At 44.6% G+C, this 22668-nt stretch overlaps 1 protein-coding gene across 6 annotated transcripts in view; it reads right to left on the bottom strand.

Moving 5' to 3' along the window:
* PAQR5 (progestin and adipoQ receptor family member 5) overlaps positions 1-22456 on the bottom strand; it is a 47307-nt gene extending 24851 nt beyond the window's left edge. For 2 of the 6 annotated variants that reach the window (XM_088452788.1, XM_088452796.1), the window contains exons 1-2: positions 22379-22456; positions 16380-16498 (exon numbers count right to left, since the gene is read on the bottom strand). The gene's annotated coding sequence lies outside the window, so the exon portion shown is untranslated. The other 4 variants (XM_088452789.1, XM_088452793.1, XM_088452791.1 and 1 more) reach the window with 4 other exon arrangements.
* Positions 22457-22668: the final 212 nt, after the last annotated feature.

Below are 22668 nucleotides of genomic sequence, written 5' to 3'. Positions count from 1 at the left end.
GCTGTTCTCACAGCAGGGTTTCACGGGCTACGCCCGTGTTAAACCCTGCTAGTTACCTGGGTTGGATTGCCGGGTCACTTGACCCGGCGATCCAACTCTCTCCCCTTTTACACCAGGGAGCTGCCCGGGTTAACCCTTCAAAAACCCGGGTTTTAGCTCCGGTGTAAAAGGTATCAGAAAGTGCCATATGCAGGGAGATACTCACATATCAGGTCACATATAACGGAAGGTCTGTAGAAGGTCATATAGTTTTGTATGGTGCAACTATTATATCAATGTTCACATGACATGGTAAGGTTACTTCCCAAACTCCTCCGAAGTTCTGTGACACCTCAAAACCTCACTCTATACCAGTACAAAGAGGCCATAAAACCTAATTAGCATCTTCACAAGACAGTGAGCCAGCTATATGACAGCCCAGAAATATGCCATGCAAAACTCTGAAGTGTGTACAATTCTTGGAAGCCCATCTGACATGGGGAATTGCTCCAATCTTCTTGTGTCTTCCCACAAAACAGATTCAAATAAGTGAGACTTTTCTTTTTTTAACCATTGTTGTTTATAGAAAACTATTTGCCTGAGGCTATCATTGTATGTCATGTTAATTGTTTGTTGGATATAAAGTAAGCATTGTAAGTCTCTCTCATATTAAACTTAATTTAATAAGATTAGGAATCACAGAAACCATTGTATCCATTTTGCCTATGGATTTTTTTGTGAATTCATGCTACATATACATATATACACACATACATATATATATATACACATACATACATTAATGTATGTATATATATATATATATATATATATATATATTAGCTATTATTTGGGTAAAAATAGCTGGGATTTAATTGTCATTGTAGGGAGAGATTAAGGCTAAAAGGTGCATACACATGTATCCATTTTGTAACCAACTATTTTCTGTCAGATTATCTCAGATTTTTTGACAGATTTTCCCTTGAAAAAGTGAACGATTTTTTGAAGTGTAATGAACGATTTTTACAACGATGAATGAAAAATGTTCCTTCCCTTAATGAAAATCGTTATGTTGGACAGTCTGAAATGGACGATGAACTACAAACGGTAGCGCGCTTGAACGATTATCGTTCATCGTTATAACCCGGAAACTGAATGATTTTTTGAACGATTGAACAATAGCGACAAATCGTTCAAAAAATCGTTACGTGTGTATGCACCTTAAGTGTTGGCAGTTATATTTGGAAAATTAATAGTGCGTGGGAGTGATACTGAGTAGTGTAATCATTTCTGTAAGCAGACCAGATAGTGTTAATAATTTAAAAAAACAATTATGTCACACAGGATAAAGCTAGTGCCCTCCCTTCCCCTACCCTAACCTCCTGGGGGGGTTCCTAACCCTGTTCCCCCCCCCCCCCGGGAGCCCTAAACCTAACCCTCCCCCCCCCAAACGGCTGTCCGCTGCGGTGCCAGGCATCATCTCGTTTGGGATGCCGGGCGCCAGTCTCCCGGCGTCGATAAAATGACAGGCGTCTAGATTTAGACGCCTGTCATTCGTCCCTTGTCGGGATTAAATTGTCTGGAAGACGGCGGTCGGCATTCCGTCCGCCGGCTTCCTAAACATATACCCTTGGAACTGGGTTTGTGGCATCAATATTCTGTCAATGTTGACATTAATGGCGACTTTGTAAATGTCAACATTCTAATGGTGACTTACTAACTGCATAACGTATATTAGAAGAAGAGAGGTCTGATTCATAATAAGCCTGTGTATTAGTAGAATTGTGTCTGTGCATTAGGAGAAGAGATAGATGCATACTTACAGACATTGGAAAAGTGCTCTTTGGGAGAAGCCCGGGAGAGTAGAAGCAGGTGGGCAGTGATGAGGGCGGGGCAGGGCTATAACATCATTAGGCCCCACCCACTCATGATAAAATGCATCAAATCGCGCACATTTGAATAGGATGCGGATCCAAATTATGCAATTAAAATAGAATTGCATCATTAAGCTCTGCCCTCTCCCAACAGATCGCGGATTCCCGGTAAGATTCTCCCCATTCTGCCCAATTCACTAGGAAGTGCGCGGGATGCGGGAGAAATGCTTACTTTTCGAGGGCGCTACCTGAAAATTTGGGAGCCTCCTATAGGTTCTGGGAGAGTAGCAGAACAACCCCTGGGGTTCATACCCAATGGACACATTTTGGGTATTCACTCAAAATTAAATAACTTGCAAATAATAAACTCATACGACCATCTATTGCAGGGGTTCCCAACTACGGTCCTCAAGGCACACTACCAGCCCAGGTTTTAAGGATAGCCATACTTGGGCACAGGTGACTTAATTAGTACCTCCGTTATTTTGATTTAACCATCTGTGCTTTAGCATGGATATTACTAAAACCAGGACTGTTAGTGTGCCTTGAGGACAGAGGTTGGGAATCACTGATCTATTGGCTTGGTCTTAATAATACCTTTGGTCTCAAGTTTCTCATATAGTTATCTTTGTTAATCATTTTGATTGGCGTCGCAACTGTTTCTCCTCTAACTGGCCCAGTGTAAGCTGTTTAACCAGACCAAGTTCACCCATTACAATGGCCTTTAGAACTATTTGCCTGGGTGAGTGCAATAAAAAGTAAGTTTCAGCGGGATATAATGGCCTCCAGCAAGCAGTGGCTTCTTGATGACCCAGCCTGAGGTCCAGTACTGTGGGGTCAACTCCTCTGGGGTCTTGTCAGCACTAGGCCACCCCAGCTCAACACTTACTGAGATGTAAGCACCCATGCTCTTATAAATATCAGCTTACTAAGGAGGAAATGTGTCTAGAAGAAGAATATTGTATTATGAAGTGATGTATATCTGACACGGCAAACTTCTTAACAGGTTAAATGGGGTAAGCCAAGAGAGACAACAAAGAAGGACATGGAAAAGCAAGGTAAAAAATCTCTAACTCAAAGTACTATATAGCATTTCTACACAGCTCCTCAGCCTACCACATCTTTTGTCCTCCTACAATTGTAATCAATGCAATCACAATGTAACTACATTTGAGCTTCTCCAACTATCAGCAGAGAATAACTGCACATCACCTTCAGGACCTGAAACAGGACTTTCAGGTCCTGGAGCAAAAGATATATAAAAGGTGGTCAGAACAGAAATTGGCTCTTGTATTTGTGGCAGCTAGCTTACATCTCTAAGGATAATAAAGAGGCATTTGACAGCATTTATACCACAGTCACTCTGCTAGTTTAGGAATAAGGAGAAATCCAAAAATGCCTGGATCATCTGAATAATCGAGGTTTATGTATTAGCTACAACCAAATAATTAGGGGAATACCTGAGTATATTCCTTTAAAATATTGACTCGATGCTCAAAATGTTTTCAACCTAGGTCACAGGGTGATATGTCAAAGAGGTTTACAATCAAGCCAATCTCAAGACATAATTTCCAGGTTCCATTACCAAATTGTTAAAGAGAGGGACATAAAAAATGTGTGTCTAGAGAGGAGAGCCAATGGGTACAAAGGGGGTCATGCAGACCCACTCGCGAGCGGCAGTACGCTCACAAGTGGGTCGATGTTCCCCACTGCGCATGCGCATGATGGAGGGAGCTCCGTCGTGCGCATGCGCGAGACCCGGCGAGCGACGGGCTTTCCATCGCTCGGGGTCTCGCACCAAAGGGGGCGTGCTGTAGATGTTGACTGACAGCACGCCCCCTTTGGTGGGCGTGCCTGCCAGACGGAGGCGTTCTCATTGGAACGCCTACCGTCTGAAGCCGGCCCCACTGACATCACTAGTGATGTCAGTGGGAGTGATTTGGGCTCTGATAGAGCCAAAATCACTCCTGGGCTTGCGGCTGGGAAACCCGACCGCAGGGTTTCCCTCGCAAGTCCGATGGTCGCGATGGTCAAGACCATCGCGACCATCTTGTTGCACGCTCGTATATGCTGTGGGTGGTGACCAACAGCTATACGAGCGTGCCACCCGGTGAAAACCAACAAGTGTGAAATAGCCCTTAAGGCCCCTACACACTACATGATTTTGTTAACGATTTGGCAGATTCCCACGCATCAGAACGACAAATCGTTAAAATCATGTGTGTATGCACTATATCATGTAATGCTCCCGTGCGGTCGTCAGTCGCATCGTCTGATCTATTCTACATGTGGTCCATTCAGACGATGCGGCTGATTACCCCATGCAGCGGTATGCAGCCGGGGAGGGGGGGGGGGGGGGGGGGGGAGACTCATATCCGGAGGTCGGGCACTGGATTGACCAGTGTCCACGGGCCTCCTGATATGTCGGCCCATCGGCAGAGGAGGGGATCGTCTGTCGCATCGATGGGTACATGCGTGGTTTAGTGTGTACCCAGCTTTAGGACGCTGACAGATCAGCTATGTAACCAAAACATTAAATTCAGATCGTGTTTCCAGATTCTATATCATAGTAACATCCTGTTAGATGGTAACATGGTAACATCTTAGGCAACCAGTAAATGGCGTTTCCGACTAACAAATGGTTTTCTTGCCTTGATCCCCCAACACTGCCTTAAAAGAAATGGTAAGTGGTTAAGTGAAATAAGCAATTAGTTAAATACATATGTACTGTATACATTTTATACTTATCCAAGTAAAGTATATTTAAACTTGGCTGGATCTATTTCTTGGATCGTAGATATATATATGTGTGGGTATTGTATACTTAGAATTTTGCCCCTCGACTTATGAGCCACTATAAGCTCAAACATAACTTTATTTCAGTAATAAAAGAATAAATATCCAATTGCGCAACACTTGGTGATTGCCTTTTTGCATTGGTGTGTTTCTTCAGCCTGCTAGTAATGATTTATACTCTGAAGTGACAAGTCATGGGATAGATGACTAGTATCGTGTAGGTCCCCTTTCTAGCCCGTTGGTGACCCATGCCATCTAGATAGCTTCCAACAGCTCCCTGATATTTGTAGGTGCATGATCTTGGGTGCAAATGGACCTCTCCACCACGACCCATAAATGCTTGATTGCGTTCATGTTGGCCAAAACGTTTGTGGTGACTCTCCAGAATGCTCCTCAAACCAATTCTGGACAGTTGACAGATGACACAATGCATTCTCCTGCTGGAATATTCCATCGTTGTGGGGGTACATGAAGTCCATTAAGGGCTGCAAATGGTCATTAAGCAATGCACAACAATGCGGTTACCGGTCAACCTATGCCACGTGAGCACACCCCACACCCTTTATGGAACCACCACCAGCCTGCACGGTGCCATGTTGACAACTAGGGTCCATGACCTCATGGGGTCTGCAGCACACCCGAACCCTACCATCAGTCCAAAACAACTGGAACCATGACTCATCGGACCACGCCATTTGTTGCCAATCCTCCAGTGTCCAATTGATTATGTCATGAGCTCAGGTGAGGAGCTATGTCCAGTGTCGTTCCATATCCCATGGAAGCTAAAGAACGCTGCCCTGAACTGCTGGATCGGTGTCTGGTACCGCCTGCATTGAATGTGGATGTGATTTGAGCCAATGTCGCTTGTCTGTTACCAGGGACAATTCTGGCCAGACGCCGCTGGTCACGATCATTAAGCACCTGTGGTCGGCCACTGCACTGTCCACGGTATATGATCAAGGAATGTTGAATGTCCACAATCATGCCCTGTTCAAACTGACTCATAAAATGTCAGAAACAGACAAATCTCAGGTGCACAACTCCAAATTATTGATAATATATAAATGCAATAAAATTTTGCAATCAATAGAGGTTTTTAGCATAATCATGGCCAAGGTTATGAGCCTACCCACCATATCCAGGTAAACTCTTTAGGGTAGGTCCCTAACATACTAGGGTTCAAATCCAGAGCGCAGGACCCCCACAAACTAGCCCAGCTAAGCTGCCCCAGGGCACCACCATAGTAAGAAAAGTGCAGTGTAAAAGAGACAGTTAAGAGCAGCCACAGCTGCATATAAAGAATGAAAATAAAAAAGTGAAATACATGTATAATAAACAAACAGGGAAGGGTTAAAATGTGTTATAAAAGAATAATGTATTATAATGCGGTGCCCTGAAACAGAGCAACCAAAGCAATCCAGGGGGACCCACGCCCCAAAAATGAACCAAAGTTGTACTACAGTATATAACTTGTAGGAGTTATTTAGAATTGTGCCTAATACCAGTGTGCATATACATTACCAGACTCCATGCTTTTAAACCAATAAGGAAGGGTGCTAATCCAGACTGGGGTCGTCTCCTTTCCCTCAGGTGTGCAATTAAACACATTAAATGGAGTATATGGGAAAAATTCCTGGACTGCACACCCTGAATATATATAATGGGAGGTGCTGCCTGATGAGACTAATTGCAGGCACAGAAACAGACAAATCTCAGGTGCACAACTCCAAATTATTGATGATAATTTGCTGGTACCTTATCTCTGTTCACTTTATCTCCATTCAAGGCTTGGTAAATAGACCCCAGAATCCGTAGCAAAGGCAAGTGCATCAGATATTGTCTGTATCACTTGTGCTTGCATTGGAACCCAGCCACCTTCTATATATCTTAACCACTTGGGCTAGTTTGGGGGGGTCCTGCGCTCTGGATTTGAACCCTAGGATGTTAGGGACCTACCTAACGATCAACGATATGTCATTCATATAGACCAATGTGTGTACCTTACAGACAAAAGATGTGCGCTCTTGCGGATCGTTAATGATATCTCCAGTCGGCTGAACATGCAGCCAATTCTGGGAATATCATTAACAATGCCATGCTGCTGAATGCCATGTCGCCCACCCACGCCGTCGTTCCTTGTTGCCGGCATCAGCAAGTGTGTATGCACTGAGATGCCGGCACACCTGCCGGGCCCCCCCGCTGCCAATATTGGCTCATACACACATCGTCCAGTGTCTATGAGCCTTTACTGTTCTGAGAGGCATGGATGGAACCAGCATTTGGAGGGTGTGCTACTTCATGTAGTGCCATTTGGAGGATTTTTGGGTTCCTCCAGGTGAGTTGGTTCTCAAATTAGATATATTAATGCATGTACTATTATCGTATAGCCTAACAGGATACAATTATATGACCCAAAGTGGGTGCTATTATCACGTAACATTAGGAACCACCAGAACAAAAGAACCTTGATGCGGCCCGGTGGCATAAAAAAATATATTTGAAAATATATGCAAACTGATCTCTGTATTTCTATTATCATGTACTACTCAAATCTCATTGCTGGCCCTTTGCAGAGTGCTGGGGGAACATTTTTACCTTTTTCCTCTCTTGATTAACCCCTCCCTTTTCATGCACCTGTAAAGAGCCATATATTTGGATATGGGAGACTCAACCTGTATTATATTATTGCACCAGCTCTTACACCAGAAATGTTATTGTGTAATAAGATGCTGCCAAATGTGAAGACGGTTTATAACTCAGACTGACACTGAATCAGACTACAGATCCCTTTGAGATTTTTGCCAAGAAGACAAAAAGAAAGAAAAAGAAAAAAATAAGCAGGTATCCAAAGCATTGCAACACAGAAGCTGAAATAGTAGTCCTTCATCTCTGTATATGATCTGACTCATGGGTCTATTAAAGGGGTCACACTAGAAGGGTTCACATTCTTTCAGGGGTATTCAATATGGGAGCGATAACATCGTTTTTGCGTTAATATCGCACTTTTGACGTCATTATCGCAGGTTTGACTTTTACACCGTATTCAATTTCAAAGACTTATCGCAGTTTTGAAAAGTCTTTGATAAAAAACGGGGATAACTTTTCACCATTGAATAGGTGTCGAAAAAAAGTGCAGAATTGGGGTTTAGGGGTGCAGGCTTAAAAAAAATAGCCTGCACTCCTGAGATTGACATCTAAAAAAGAACTGTGTCAAAAAAAGTTGAAAAAAAAAATAGGGACACACCAAAAATTAATTTGAAAATTGGGGTGCAAAAAAAAAAAAATGGGAAAAATTGTTAAACAATAGGGAAATAGGTTCAGGGATATTCTGCATGTATGCGGCAGATGTTTTCTAGAATAGATTTATAGCGGCAGGTGCACAAATGCAGAATTTACTTTAGGGACATCAAAATATGCTAGTACCCAGGCCCGCCATCAGGGGGGGCCTGCCGGGCCTCCTGTCCCGGGCCCGGAGAGATAGGGGGCTCGGGTGGCAGCGACGAGGAAGAGCATCGGCGCTGCTGCATTTGCACTACTATGGAGCCGGCCGCAGCAGCCAATCAGGAGAAGCCACTCCTGATTGGCTGCCATTCCGCGAGCTGTGATTGGTTCGCGGCCAGCTCAATTGTATTCAGCTGGTCGCGAGCCAATCAGAAGCGGCTGCTCCTAATTGGCTGCCGTTCCGCGAGCTGTGATTGGCTCGCGGCCAGCTCAATAGTATACAGCTGGCCGCGAGCCAATCACAGCTTGCGGAACAGCAGCCAATCAAAAGTGGCTGCTCCTGATTGGCTGCCGTTACGCGAGCCAATCACAGCTGGCTCCATACATCTAATACTGCAACGCAGATGATTTTTCTCCGGCTGCCGCCTGATGCATTCTGCGCCGCTGCCTCCCTGGCCCCTTTCTCAGGTAAGTGTATGTTTGTGTTGGACCTGTCTTCTGCCCCTACTTGAATACAGCCAGCCTTCCCTAAGCCCTCTCCTTCCCAGCCATCCTTCCTTTCCTGCCCAACCCCCAGTGCAGCCAGCCTTCCTTTCCTGCCCACCCCCCCACCCCCAGTTCAGCCAGCCTTCTTTTCCTGCCCACCCCCCAGTGCAGCCACCCTTCTTTTCCTGCCCACCCCCCCAGTGCAGCCAGCCTTCTTTTCTTGCCCACCCCCCCAGTGCAGCCAGCCTTCTTTCCCTGCCCCCCCCCAGTGCAGCCAGCCTTCCCTGCCCACCCCCCCAGTGCAGCCAGCCTTCCTTCCCTGTCCACCCCCCCAGTGCAGCCTTCCTTTCCTGCCCATCCCCCCCAGTCCAGCCAGCCATCCTTCCCTGCCTACCCCCCCGTCCAGCCAGCCATCCTTCCCTGCCTACCCCCCAGTCCAGCCATCCATCCTTCCCTGCCCACCCCCCCAGTCCAGCCAGCCATCCTTCCCTGCCCACCCCCCCAGTCCAGCCAGCCATCCTTCCCTGCCCACCCCCCCAGTCCAGCCAGCCTTCCCTGCCCACCCCCCCAGTCCAGCCAGCCTTCCCTGCCTACCCCCCAGTCCAGCCAGCCATCCTTCCCTGCCTACCCCCCAGTCCAGCCAGCCATCCTTCCCTGCCTACCCCCCCAGTCCAGCCAGCCATCCTTCCCTGCCTACCCCCCCAGTCCAGCCAGCCATCCTTCCCCGCCTACCCCCCAGTGCAGCCAGCCTTCCTTCCCTGCCCACCCCCCCCAGTCCAGCCAGCATTCCCTGTACTACCTCCCCCTTCTAGTCCAGCCAACCAGCATGTCTTCTCTGACCTAGTCCAGCCAGTCTTCCCTGCGGCACCCCTATGTCTAGCCAGCCAGCAAGACTTCTCTGCCCTGCCTCTCCCCTAGTCCAGCCGGCCTTCCCTGCCCTTTCCCCCCCCAGACCAAACCATCCTTCCATGCCCTTTGCCACCCCAATCCACTTCCCTGCCCTGTGCCCCCCAATTAATATCCAGTCTTCTCTACCCTGTGCCCCCCCCTCCACCATGTCTAGCCATCCCTGATTTACACACCAATTGAGGTACCATCCCCGAAGTAGCTCCACCCACATTATCCACCCAAGTCTGCCCTATACCCCGGGGGGCCCTGCCTATTTTGTCAGTACCGGGCCCCAAAATTTCTGATGGCAGCCCTGCTAGTACCCATTTTCATGTACCCCAAATTTGATGGGACCACTTAAAAAAACGAAAAAAATAACCTAAGTGCTCTTCTGCATCGACAATGTCGGGAAAAAAACACCTGCTGCGGCTATTTAAAGCCCCAACTTTCAATTAAAGGCTAAAACGGGGGTACCCAAGTGTTCCCCCATGTTTTTACAACTTTAGGGGGGTCTTACAATTATTTTAAGGAAAAATTCGTAACTTTACGGAAATCCAACTTCGGAGTTTCCCGTTTTCATTAATTTGATATTGAATACGGGGATAAGCGGGAGCGCGCACCATACCCTTACGCAGAAAAAAACTCTGATATGAAACGTTAACTTTGCCAGGTTAACGAGTTAACGAGTAACAAGTTAACCATTTCATATTGAATACCTCTGTTTGTCTCTTATTGATGACCATATGATTAATGCCCCCTTACAGCCCACTATTTTGCTCTTGTCCTGTCCTCTGCAACACATACACCTCCTACTAGAGTCTGGTCCTCCCACTTCCTCAGTCTGCTATGAAAAGCCAAAGTTTGGGAGCCAGGGAATAGCGGAGACTGAAGTGGGAAAGTGGCAGCTTCTCCAGCTACCAGTCTGGCAGAGGGATCATCACTGACAGAATGAGAGCCTGGAGCATGGACCACTGGAGAGTGCTCATTACTGCCTGGACTCTTCTACTACTGACAGGTGAGCTGCACAATCGGCTGGACACACAGACCTAAAGGCCCCCATACATCAGCAATTGATTGTGTATAAAAATCTTTCCCTTTTTCAATCGATTGCAGAATTGACACAATCGATTGAAAAAGGGAAAAAAATTTTATACACAATCGATTGCAAATTGCACGATTGCTGCAATCAATTGCTGATGTATGGGGGCCTTAAAAGTCACATCATCTTCTAATTAACCCCTAAAATATCACATTAAACTTCATCTAATGCTGTAACTTTATTGCTGTAGAGCCGAGATGGTCTGATTCATCGTATTTGGTTCATTTGATAATAATACCCTGAATAAAGCTCAATAAAATAAAATAAATTGCTAGCTCTTTGGGAATAAAAGTACCTCCACAGACATCTCCTGAGAGTGGATACATTCTACATAGTCCTCCTGATTGAAAGAGGGAGAAGTTATTTAGATGATTGAAGTGCCTAAAGTCATAGGGAACTGTTTAATAACAATTATTTAATAACATATTTTTATTAGCACCAGCTTATTCTGCAGCGCTTACAATAAGGTTACTGCTTAATGAGAGCTAAAAAATGACTTTTTTTTTATAACAGCTGTAACCACTTTAGTAACATCCATTCAGACTTCACCCTTATAATAAAGCACCCCTTCCTTATTGGCTTAAAAGCACGGAGTCTGGTAATGTATATGCACACTAGTATTAGGCACAATTCTAGGTAAGTCCTACAAGTTATATACTGTAGTGCAATTTTGGTTAATTTTTGGGGCGTGGGTCCCCCTGGATTGCTTTGGTTGATCTGTTTCAGGGCACCGCATTATAACACATTGGGCCTGATTCAGAGCCGGACGCAATTTGCAGACGGTCGTTCAGGAAAAGGGGGTGGCTATTCAAATGAACCGTTCGCTCTTTGTGGTCTGTTCACGCCTCTATGTCTGGACGAGCGAACAAAACTTGCGGTCGTTTTTTGGATAACTACGCCCCTGGCCGCTCGCATCCTACGTCATGTCCGCTATTTATTAGATTAATCGAGTACATCGACCAGGGTATGAACTGTTCGCTATTCTTGTGGTTGGTTTTTCCTACCACAATCTTGCGAGCAGTTCTGACTATAAAATAACCCAGTGACGTGGTCAATGACGCTGCTGTATTAATTATGCACACCCATAAAACGCCCGTTTTGACCTTTAAGCACGCCTGCGTTCGGATCTCCACTCCCCGTTTACAAGCTCCTTCCCCTGTTACCACCCACAAACGCCTCCTTCTGTCACTCATATTAGCAGGCATTCGCTATTTAGCGAACAAACGATTTTCGGCCGCACTGACTGGTTCGCGCATGCGTATTATGATCCATACGCATGCACAGTTGGGCAAACATCGGAAGGAACGAACGAGCGGCCGCTTACGAGCGGCTCTGAATCAGGCCCATTATTCTTTTACAACACATTTTAATCCTTCACTGTTTGTTTATTATACATGTATTTCACTTTTTTATTTTCATTCTTTATATGCATCTGTGGCAGCTCTTAACTATCTTTTACACTGCACTTTTCTTACTATGGCGGTGCGCTGGGGCAACTTAGCTGGGCCAGTTTGGGGGGAGTCCTGTGCTCTGGATTTGAACCCTAGTATGTTAGGGACCTACCCTAAAGAGGTTACCTGGATATGGAGGGTAGGCCCAAAACCTTGGCCATGATTAAGCTAAAAACCTCTAATGATTGCAAAATTTTATTGCATTTATATATCAATAATTTGGAGTTGTGCACCTGAGATTTGCCTGTTTCTGTGCCTGCAATTAGTCTAATCTTTTCCTAATACATGGGCAACACCACTGCCACCTAATGTAGACTTATCCCCGCCTCTCCATGTACATAGTAAGTAAGAGACCTCAGTATAGACATCTGGCCTCCTCCTAATGCACAATTATCAGGACACTGGGCCTGATTCAGAGCCGAACGCTCTGACCAGAGAGCTCGCTCTGAATCAGGGCCCTCCTCCATGAAAATGGAGCGGCCTCCTGGCCGCTCGTGTAGCTGTGGGTAACCACCCACAGCATATGCGAGCGGCCAAAAAGATGGTCGCGATGGTCTTGACCATCACGACCATCGGACTTGCGACGGAGACCCTGCGGTAGGGTCTCCCTGCCACAAGCCCTGGAGTGATTTTGGCTCTCCCACATGTCACTAGTGATGTCAGTGGGGCTGGCTTCAGACAGTAGGCGTTCCCATGGGAACGCCTCCGTCTGGCAGGCACGTCCCGGCACGCCCACCAAAGGGGGCGTGCTGTCAATCAACATCAGCACCCCCTTTGGTGCGAGACCCGGAGCGATGGAAAGCCAGTCGCTCCCCGGGTCTCACGCATGCGCACGACGGAGCTCCCTCCGTCATGCGCATGCGCAGTGGGGAACATCGACCCGCTCGCGAGCGGGTCTGAATGACCCCCACAGGCCTCTTGTCTTTTCTTAATACACCACCAACCTCTTATAGCCAACTAATAGACTTAAAAGTACAGTTTTATAATAAACAGACAGTGGAAATTTAGAAGTGGCAGTATATAAATGTAAGTGAATGGAATCTGAACATTTTACAATAAAAGCAGAAGTAGTGGCAGCATGGCATACCACCATATACCACCATACTTCTACTACTGGAAACAGCACTGTTCCCAAACCCCTTGCTAACACAGAGGAATAAGGATACAGGCCTCGTTTTCATCAGGACACATACCTCTCACCTCCTCCTAATACACAGGACATCAGGACACATCCCTTACCTTCTGATTATACACAGACATCAGGACAACTCTCTCACCTCCTTGTTATACACAGACAGATCAGGACATTCACACATCGTCTCCTTGTTATATACAGACATCAGGACACATACATCTCGCCGCCTCCTAATACACAGGCATCAGGATACATACCTTTTCCCTCCTCCTAATACACAGACATCAAGACAAATACCTCTCGCCTCCTCCTAATACACAGGATATCATTACACATACCTCTCACCTCCTCCTAATACACAGACATCAGGACACATACTGTACATCTCATTAATACAGAGGACATCAGGAGACATATCTCTTACCTTCTGATTATACACAGACTTCAGGACACATACCTTTCACCTCCTCGTCATACACAGACATCAGAACACATACTTCTCACCTTCTGCTTATACACAGGACATAGGACACATATCTGTCTATAAGGAGGAGGTGAGAGGTATGTGTCCTTATGTCTGTTTATAATAAGGAGGTGAGAGAGACTTGTCCTGACGTCTGTGTATATTCAGAAGGTAAGAGATGTGTCCTGATGCCCTGTGTATAAGGAGAAGGTGAGAGGTATGTGTCCTGATACCTCTCACCTCCTCCTTATAGACATATATCAGGACACATACATCTAAACTCCTCCTTATACACAGAGATCAGGACACATACCTCTCACCTTCTCCTTATACACAGGACATCAGGACACATCTCTTACCTTCTGAATATACACAGACCTCAGGACACATACCACTCACCTCCTTATTATACAGACATAAGGACACATACATCTCTCCTTCTCCTTATAGACAGATATCATGACACATACCTCTCACCTCCTCCTAATACATAGGATATCAGTACACATACCCATCACCTCCTCCTTATACACAGACATGAGGACACATACATCTAACCTTTGTCCTAGAAGCGGAATTCTCCAATCACTAAATTCCGTTACATGATGAAATAACGGGTTTGGTTCTAGATAAATGTATAGGAGGTTTGGGAACAAAGGGAAACAAACTTTCAGTGACTCTCCATGTGATTATACATGTCCAGGGCAGGTTGAGGCAGGAGTCTGTAATAGAAAATCCTGTGTATCCGACCTTGTAACCTGGTAACACTAATTCCACCAAAAGCATTACCATGTCTTTATGTTATATACTATTAGTATAAATAGAGAAGGTGGATGGGGTAATACCTGCCAATTGTTCACACCTATAGGGTATTGCACATGGGTGCTTTCCAGACTAGCTCTTTCCCAGTGTCAGAAGTGCTCACGGCTATTATTTATAGCTTTTCTGCAAAGTACAGCATTTTCCCACACCTCACAGTTGTAATGAGTGCCTACAACGCTCCGTGTGACCGTGTCATATAATAATGGGACCGCCGGGATGGTGACTACATCCCTTAGAAAGCATTTATATCAAGCACTTTGCACACTTGTCCAAAATGCTGCTGTCCGTTTTTAAAAAAAACTCCAGTGATACAAGCACTCGTGTGACACCACCCATAAAGCGAGAGCCAAATTTTACTACACGTCAAAAATCACACACAACTGTCTGATGCAAACGTGTCCGCAGCTCCCAATGGAGTCGCCTGCACATATCACACTTTAATGCAACTGTCAGAAGTCATCAGAGAGTTCTTTTTATTATATTGGATGGATTATTACCACACATTCCCTGCATTCCAATGAGCTCCGCCTTTGCCACCCACTAGCTACTGAAATTCTGTCTGTACCAAGCATCGCTGTCCTCACAACAAAATGACAGCACTTAGCTTACATTGGGGGCAAAATAGCAGAAGACACTGTAAGATGAACCTCCTGGGCATACAGATATATACCCCTAATGAGATCTGAATTTACAAACAGGATAACCAATCAGCGACAATGTTGCAAATGCCTGTAAGAGGATTAAAATGATTGTAATGTAGTGAACATGTCAAATATCAAAAAGTATTTCATCCTAATGCCTTGTGCACTATACGTAGGTATTTAATATATGAAAAGCCCTAGAGATTTCCCTGGCCTTACCCTACCTTCCGCACTTATAAACCTCTATAGATACAGAGGCTTAAACCGGTTTATCAAGCTATATATAGATGGCTGTGCATATTACTGGAACCCCTGGCAGCAAGGCCTACGAATAGAGAATTTGCAGAGGCCCCAAGGGACCCAGAAAGATTAATTGCAGAGGAACTGTGTTTTGTAATAGGCAACAATACAGTACGCAGCCACTGACCTACCGATTAGAAATTGAGCCTTTAATTCTATTTAACAAATTCTATTGAAATCATACTTTGCAAAACATATTTCTTGCCAGAATTCATCTAGTAAATAAAATCAATCATCTAAAAAAATAAAATGTGTTTCACACTATAGGTCAGTAGTTAGTAGTACTGTGCTTTAGGTAAAAGTGGCATATGTTAGCTTTACAGACATCTGTACGCTGACTGCATTTTATACACATTTTTTCTTTGGGCGTGATGGCTTTGGTTTCTTTTTTCTTTCATTCTTTGTGCATAGTAAAAGGATAATGTTTAATCGTCGGGCACTCCTTTGTGACCTAGTGATGGGTACTGCTGACAAATACCAGTAACACAATAAAAAAAAAGATTTTACACAATTTTACTCTCCATGAAAGAAAGTTCTGTTAATGGGGTATTAACATGTTCTTTTGGGATGGGCACGGGAAGCTGGCACTCGGGATCCCAGCGGTCAAAATCCCGATGCCGGCATCCCCACAGGGTTACCTGTCAGTAGGTATCCTAATCCTCCCCGGTGCCTGAACCTAACCTCCCCCCTAGTGCCTAACCCTCCGCCTCCCCGCACCCTAAACCTCCCCCTAGTGCATAACCCTAACCCTACCCCCAACCCAGCTACTTACTTTCGGGATGCCAGCGCCGGAATTCTGACGGATGTCGGGATTACGGGTATCCCCTGTGGCTAGATACTGAACTTATCCCGTTCTATTCGACTTCCAGCTGTTTTAACCAACAACTTTTATTGCTTGTTAGTAATTAATCAATAGTTTTAGTTTACAATTACTTTCACCCCAATGTCTGAGTTGATGCATGTGAACACCATAACGATTAATACTTTTGAAATATTTGACATACCTGTATGTTTCAATTCATGTCATTCTGTGTTCCACAGAGAATTATATTAAGGGCTCTTTTTTGAGGCTGGGGTACAGGCCGTCCCACAGGAAGTGTCCTCATGATGGGGAGTGAACGGGCTAGTGGGGGGAAATACATCCTTGAAATATAGGTACAGTACATTAAATATTACAGTTTTATAGTTACAGCTGAATACATTTCTCTAATACATTAGAGGGACAGACAGAATGGGTTCAGCCCCACCCCCTAGGAGGCAGTACAATGTCAACACTAAGAGCAGCTATAATTGTATACCACCATGGCGAGACGATTGGCACCCTTTTTCTTAAACATTGGTTCCTGGGAGTGAGACATCTTGCACCCTAGCAGAAAACATCACATTCAAACATTACTCTGTTGTGTTCTATAAAGACGACAAACTAGAAAACTGGCGCTGAGCCCTGCAAATTATTTCCTAGGCTATCCAGATCCATGAGTAGCAGGAGTCAGTGTCCATCAGCTGGCACCTTTGTCCTCCAAACAGACTGAGTTGCTGAAGGCTGACTGTAGTAGACTGGATTGGCTGGTGATTCCCATGCCCAAGGAGAGCTCCCGTGGAATAGAAGGTGGAGCAGAATGGCGATTCCCATGTCTGCACTTCACACTGCGCAAGGAAGGAGAAAGTTACTTCCATAAAACAGGAAAGACCAAGTGAGTTACTCACCATCTTAGGGAAATGGAATGCGCTACTTTCCTCCCTATACATCAGTGATTTTCAACCCGAGGCACACTACACAAGACTTTAAAATTGCCAAGGCACACCATTGGGCAACATGGCGTGTGCGACCTATGAAAAAACATACATAGTGGCTCCCACATAAAAAAATAAACAAACAAAAAAAAACAGTACGCTACATTCGCCTCCAGGAGGAGTACAAACACACATATACCCCTTTCAGACATACTGAGATTCCCGGGAGTTTGGCCTGCCTCGGTGAAAAAATTCCCGGGTCTTATGTCTGTGTGAAAGGTACCTACCCGGGAACACGCTTTGAGCTGACAGCGCAGAGCATCCTATAGGACACTCAGCGCTGCTGTTTTGAGCTGACAGCGCAGAGCGTCCTATAGGATGCTCAGCGCTGCTGCTCACCACCCCCAGCACCGGCCGGCTGTGCCACAGCGGGCCGCCCGCACTCCCGCTGGACCACAAGGGAATTAAAATAAATGTTAAAAAAATTATAATTAAAAAAAAAAAGCTGCATTACGATTGGCCGGCTTTTGGCTGCTGAATGATGACATCATCATCAGCCAGAGAGGGGATAGGCTAGGAGGAGCAGACGGCAGAGGAGAGGCAGGTAAGCAGAAAAACCCTGCTCTTGTCTGAAAGGGGTCTACCTGGGAATTTCTGTAGTGTGAAAGGGGGGTCTCGACCAAATACCTGGGAATTTGCACAGGAGAAATTCCCGGGTCTGAGCAGGAAATTTCCCAGATTGTGTGTCTGAAAGGGGTAATACATTGGCCTCCACAAGGAATACAAAACACACATACATTGGCCTCCACAAGGAATACAAAACACACATACATTGGCCTCCACAAGGAATACAAAACACACATACATTGGCCTCCACAAGGAATACAAAACACACATACATTGGTCTCCACAAGGAATACAAAACACACATACATTGGTCTCCACAAGGAATACAAAACACACATACATTGGCCTCCACAAGGAATACAAAACACACATACATTGGCCTCCACAAGGAATACAAAACACACATACATTGGCCTCCACAAGGAATACAAAACACACATACATTGGCCTCCACAAGGAATACAAAACACACATACATTGGTCTCCACAAGGAATACAAAACACACATACATTGGTCTCCACAAGGAATACAAAACATACATACATTGGCCCCAGAGAAATAAACACATACATCGGCCCCCACAGAAAAAAACTCCAAAAACACACATTTCTCCAAACTGGAAAAACAATCATATTGACTGGCCACACAGAATAAAAATAAAAAAAATCACATTGCTCCCCATAAAAAATAAAACCATTGGCTGTCCCCCAAAGGAAAAACAAAAAACACATTGCTCCCTCCACAAAAAAAACAAAAACAAATCCCACATAAAAAAAAATTTGATTTTTATTTTTTTGGCTGTGGGTGCACACAGTGCAGACCTGTCAGCAGCATGCCTCCAAGAAGAGCTCAGCACTGCCCCTTCCGCAGTAGAGTAAATGCGGATCTGACCAGCAGTTCTGACCCCGCAGCACGCTTGACAACCGCTCGCGGTACACTAGTTTGCCTACGGTACAGCGGTTGAAAAACGCTGCTATAGATCGTCCAGATACTGAAATGGATTGTGGACTGCTGGATGCCAAGACAGTGTGTATAGTAGAGAGAAAGAACAGTCGACAAAACCTACAGCTTAGACCAGTATCAGAGGTGGTGTTAAGGGAATCCCGCATTGTGATCAGGTAGATGGATGGGTTGTGCCACACTTCCTACCATGCACTGATCACAGCTAAGAAGGTGCATATAAAGCATCATAGGATATGTTTTCTCTTTTATTCTGCAGTGCAGTGGGCAACTAAGTAGAGCCCCTAGCAGTGCAAGTTAAGTTAAACAAATTAAAACTAAAATATAAAAACTTAAACTAAGGACCAAGGCCATGTGCCCACCAACTATGCTTAGCGCTGATCAAAAATTTGAGAAGCAGGACAACCTATAGGGAAGAGAATTAATCCAGATTTCCTGTCAGTGCCCTGTCTCCTAAGAGGTGGAACATAACCCAGACAGGAAGAAGGAAACTGCATCATACAGTAGGAGCTAATACTCTAACATGGAGATGGACCAATCTGGTCTGAAGTTTAAGGCAGACTTTAATCTAGTTCAAGTGAATACTAATAAATAATAAAAAGAAAAATGTTAATCTGGATACAGGCCAAATTAATCCATAAAGACCACTTCCATAAACAGATAAAGTTTGTAGATGTATTCTACTTATACCCCTCTTTCACTGCCGCAATAGCCCTGGTTATTGCTGGGTCAACCTGGGTCGTGTCTCAGTGGAAAAGAGCCTCTGAAAAATAACCCAGGTCAAGTGACACGGGAATCCAACCCAGGTAATGATCTGTTGTAAACGATATGACACGGGTCATACCTCAAACCAGCGAATTGGCTGGCTACAGTAGGGCTTGAAGATGACCTCATCTCAGAGCGTCCACCATCACGCCGGAAGACTCGGGTCGCGTGAGAAATAACCTGGGTCCAGCCAGTGTCCCTGGTTGGAGCCGGCTTTTTGAAGGAAAAGTGGTATAAGTCTCTCTCGCTAGCATGTACTGCTCCCTCTATCATAAATAATTGGTCAATTAAAATGTACATTTTTAGCAGGATTATATCAGATGGTGAAAACATTACTTCAGGGTGAAGTCCTTAAATGTACTTTTTAAATCTTTAATTTGCTCATTGATACAGAACTTTTCATGAAAGAAAATGGTCAAATGGTCTCCACAAATACACATTTAATGGCTTTACTATTTGTATCAGTTCATTCTTCATCAGGTGGTGGAGGGGGGAGTCTCATCAATCATACAGATATAAGCTGCTGTATTTAATTTATGAGCTCCATTTGAGAAAATCGTTAATTTAATTTACAATAATTCTTCCTTTGTGACAAATCACTAAAATATATTAAGGGTGTTTCCAGATTTATGTTTTCTTCGATCATATCTGAAGCACCTTAATGCTCCTAAGCTGTGGCCATTGAATGCAATCAAATTCTAAAATGACAATGAAACATCTACATGTGTGTCCTTTTTGACTGTTGCCTCAGTGGCGCCAAATAGCCCTTCTCGGATCGTGAGGTCCCACGCTGAGCAGCTTTTTTTCTCAAAAATGTGCGCCTTATTTGCATATTTAAAACACACAGAAGCGACAAAATTACATTACTAGCGTACACTGATCAATTGGGTATGCGACATTGGTACATCTGTGTATGACCAACTCTGAATCTGTATAAATAGGGCACCGATGCGAGCAGCTGCAGTAAAAGTCGATGCCTAGCGACTCTAGTACTCTGTGAGAAGTTATTTGCTGCGTCTGCGCAAACATTTCTAGAAGGATACAGTACGCTGCTCCTCTCGCAGTGTCTCAGTCTCGTGCCGGGCATCTCGCGGCATATGGTGTAAAAACGCCCAGTAAATCAGGACATACCTGTGCGAGATCTCCCTCACCAGAGAGGAGAAAACCTTCCATCTGGACACACTCATGCAACAGGCATAAGTCAGTGCCTCATTCCCCCACCAGTTAGAAAATTTCAGTGTATGTAGACTAGGTGGTGCACATTTCACCTACGCAGTTCTCACGTGCTGCAGATATATTAGAATGCATAAAAATCATAACTCTATATGGTTATTTACAAAAAATAGTAACTTAATTACTGCGCAAACAGCTTACTATAACATGAATGAGCAAATAAGTTTATTAGTGCCAGATGTATTTTTAATGCAAATACTACTTACCTTTCCTAAAGCTTTTGCTACAATACCACTAAATCAGCTCCTCTGTAGGGACTAGGCCAGGGGTAGCCAACCTCGGTCCTCGAGAGCTACTAAAGCTGGCCACACATCTAAAGATTATCTGTCCAACCAGCCAACTAGTTGATTGGTTGGAATGAAAATCTGGTAAGGTATACCATCAGCAATTTGCTCCCAAACGCTGGAAAATGGACCAAAACTGTTGCTTGAACAAATAGTTTAGATCAAACATTTAACAAACTTGTCTGAACGACCATTTTCATCTGTTTTCTAGCATTTAGGAGCCAATTGCTGATCATCATTTACTCCCATACATTACCAGACTTTCATTCCAACCAATCAACAAGTTGGCTGGTTGGATGTAAGTTGGTCTGGTGTGTGGCCAGCTTAACAGTTCACGTTTTCCAGACCACCTAGCTGGGGCACAGGTGTATTTATTACTCACTAACACATTTGAAAAGATCCACAGGTGGAGCTAATTATTTCACTTGCGATTCTGTGAGGAGACCTGAAAAACATGCACTGTTGGTAGCTCTCGTGGACCAGGGTTGGCTACACCTGGACTAGGCACACCGCTTTTTCGCAGGCACAAGAAATTACAATTTTCTAAGCAACCCTGTTTTACAGGGTTGCTTAGAAACCGCAATAGGGAATGATTTTGTAAATGGTACAGCTGTGTTCCCAGAAAGTATAGCAGTGGTTCCCAAACACGGTCCTCAAGGCACAGTTCATCTTTTAAGGATATCCATGGCTGAGCACAGATGGTTAAATTAAAAAGGACTGAGGTACGACTCAAACCACCTGTGCTCAACAATGGATTTCCTTAAAACATGGACTGTTAGGGTGCCTTGACAACCAAGTTTGGGAACCCCTGCAGTATAGCATGCCATCCTACCCTGCTTCTTATCACAATGAGTTAGTAGTCTGCTTCTTCCACTTCATTCTTGTGGACAATAACCTGCTCAGTATTAGCTAATTGATGTTCAAAATGCCTTTAAAAGCCAGGTTACGTACACTGTGAAAAGGAGCCAGGTAGTTAATGTGTGTTTTTACATTCATGTGACCAACACATGAAAAAATGTATCAGGAGTGTGAATGATTCATTTTGGTTTTCACACAGTTCCTGTATCTTTGCTTCAAATCACCAAATGCAGACATGTGGATATACTCTATGTATATTCCATCTGCAAAAGTAAAACATTATAAACACATACCATATTCAGAAGTACTACCAGCACAGTATACATACACAAACTGGTAATATTTTCTATGAAAAGATCCTCTAAATGTCATGTTGCAATTATAAGAAGAAAAACACATGAGGCAAGCATATCCAGCACAGGCAAACAGAGTGTGTGTATGCATTTCTGAATCAGGAGATATGTGCAGAGCCCCAAAGCGCACAGTATAATAATGGCAACAGTGGGAGGTACACTCAGGTCTATCCCTATACACATCTTACCTGTAACCTCCCTATAGAGCAGGAGGACTGCACTGCACAATTCTAGGCTAGCTTCCTGCCCTGATCAAAACAAACTCCACCTCTTCCTCTAGAAAACCAGTAGATAACAGGTATTAAGCCACTATGGTCTCTGAACCTATTACCCTTGGGGGAGATCCTCACCCAACTTCTGCAACTATTTTTTTTATTCACTATTTGAGACAAATGTTACTACTATAGGGGAGATTTAACAAGCCTCAGAGGGAGATAAAGTGGAGAAGTTGCTTATAGCTACCAACCAATCAGTTTCT

This window comes from Taudactylus pleione, unplaced genomic scaffold (genome assembly GCF_031769625.1).
Source record: "Taudactylus pleione unplaced genomic scaffold, aTauple2 ptg000556l, whole genome shotgun sequence".
NCBI lineage: Eukaryota > Metazoa > Chordata > Amphibia > Anura > Myobatrachidae > Taudactylus > Taudactylus pleione.
This window is presented reverse-complemented; position numbering and strand designations above follow the sequence as displayed.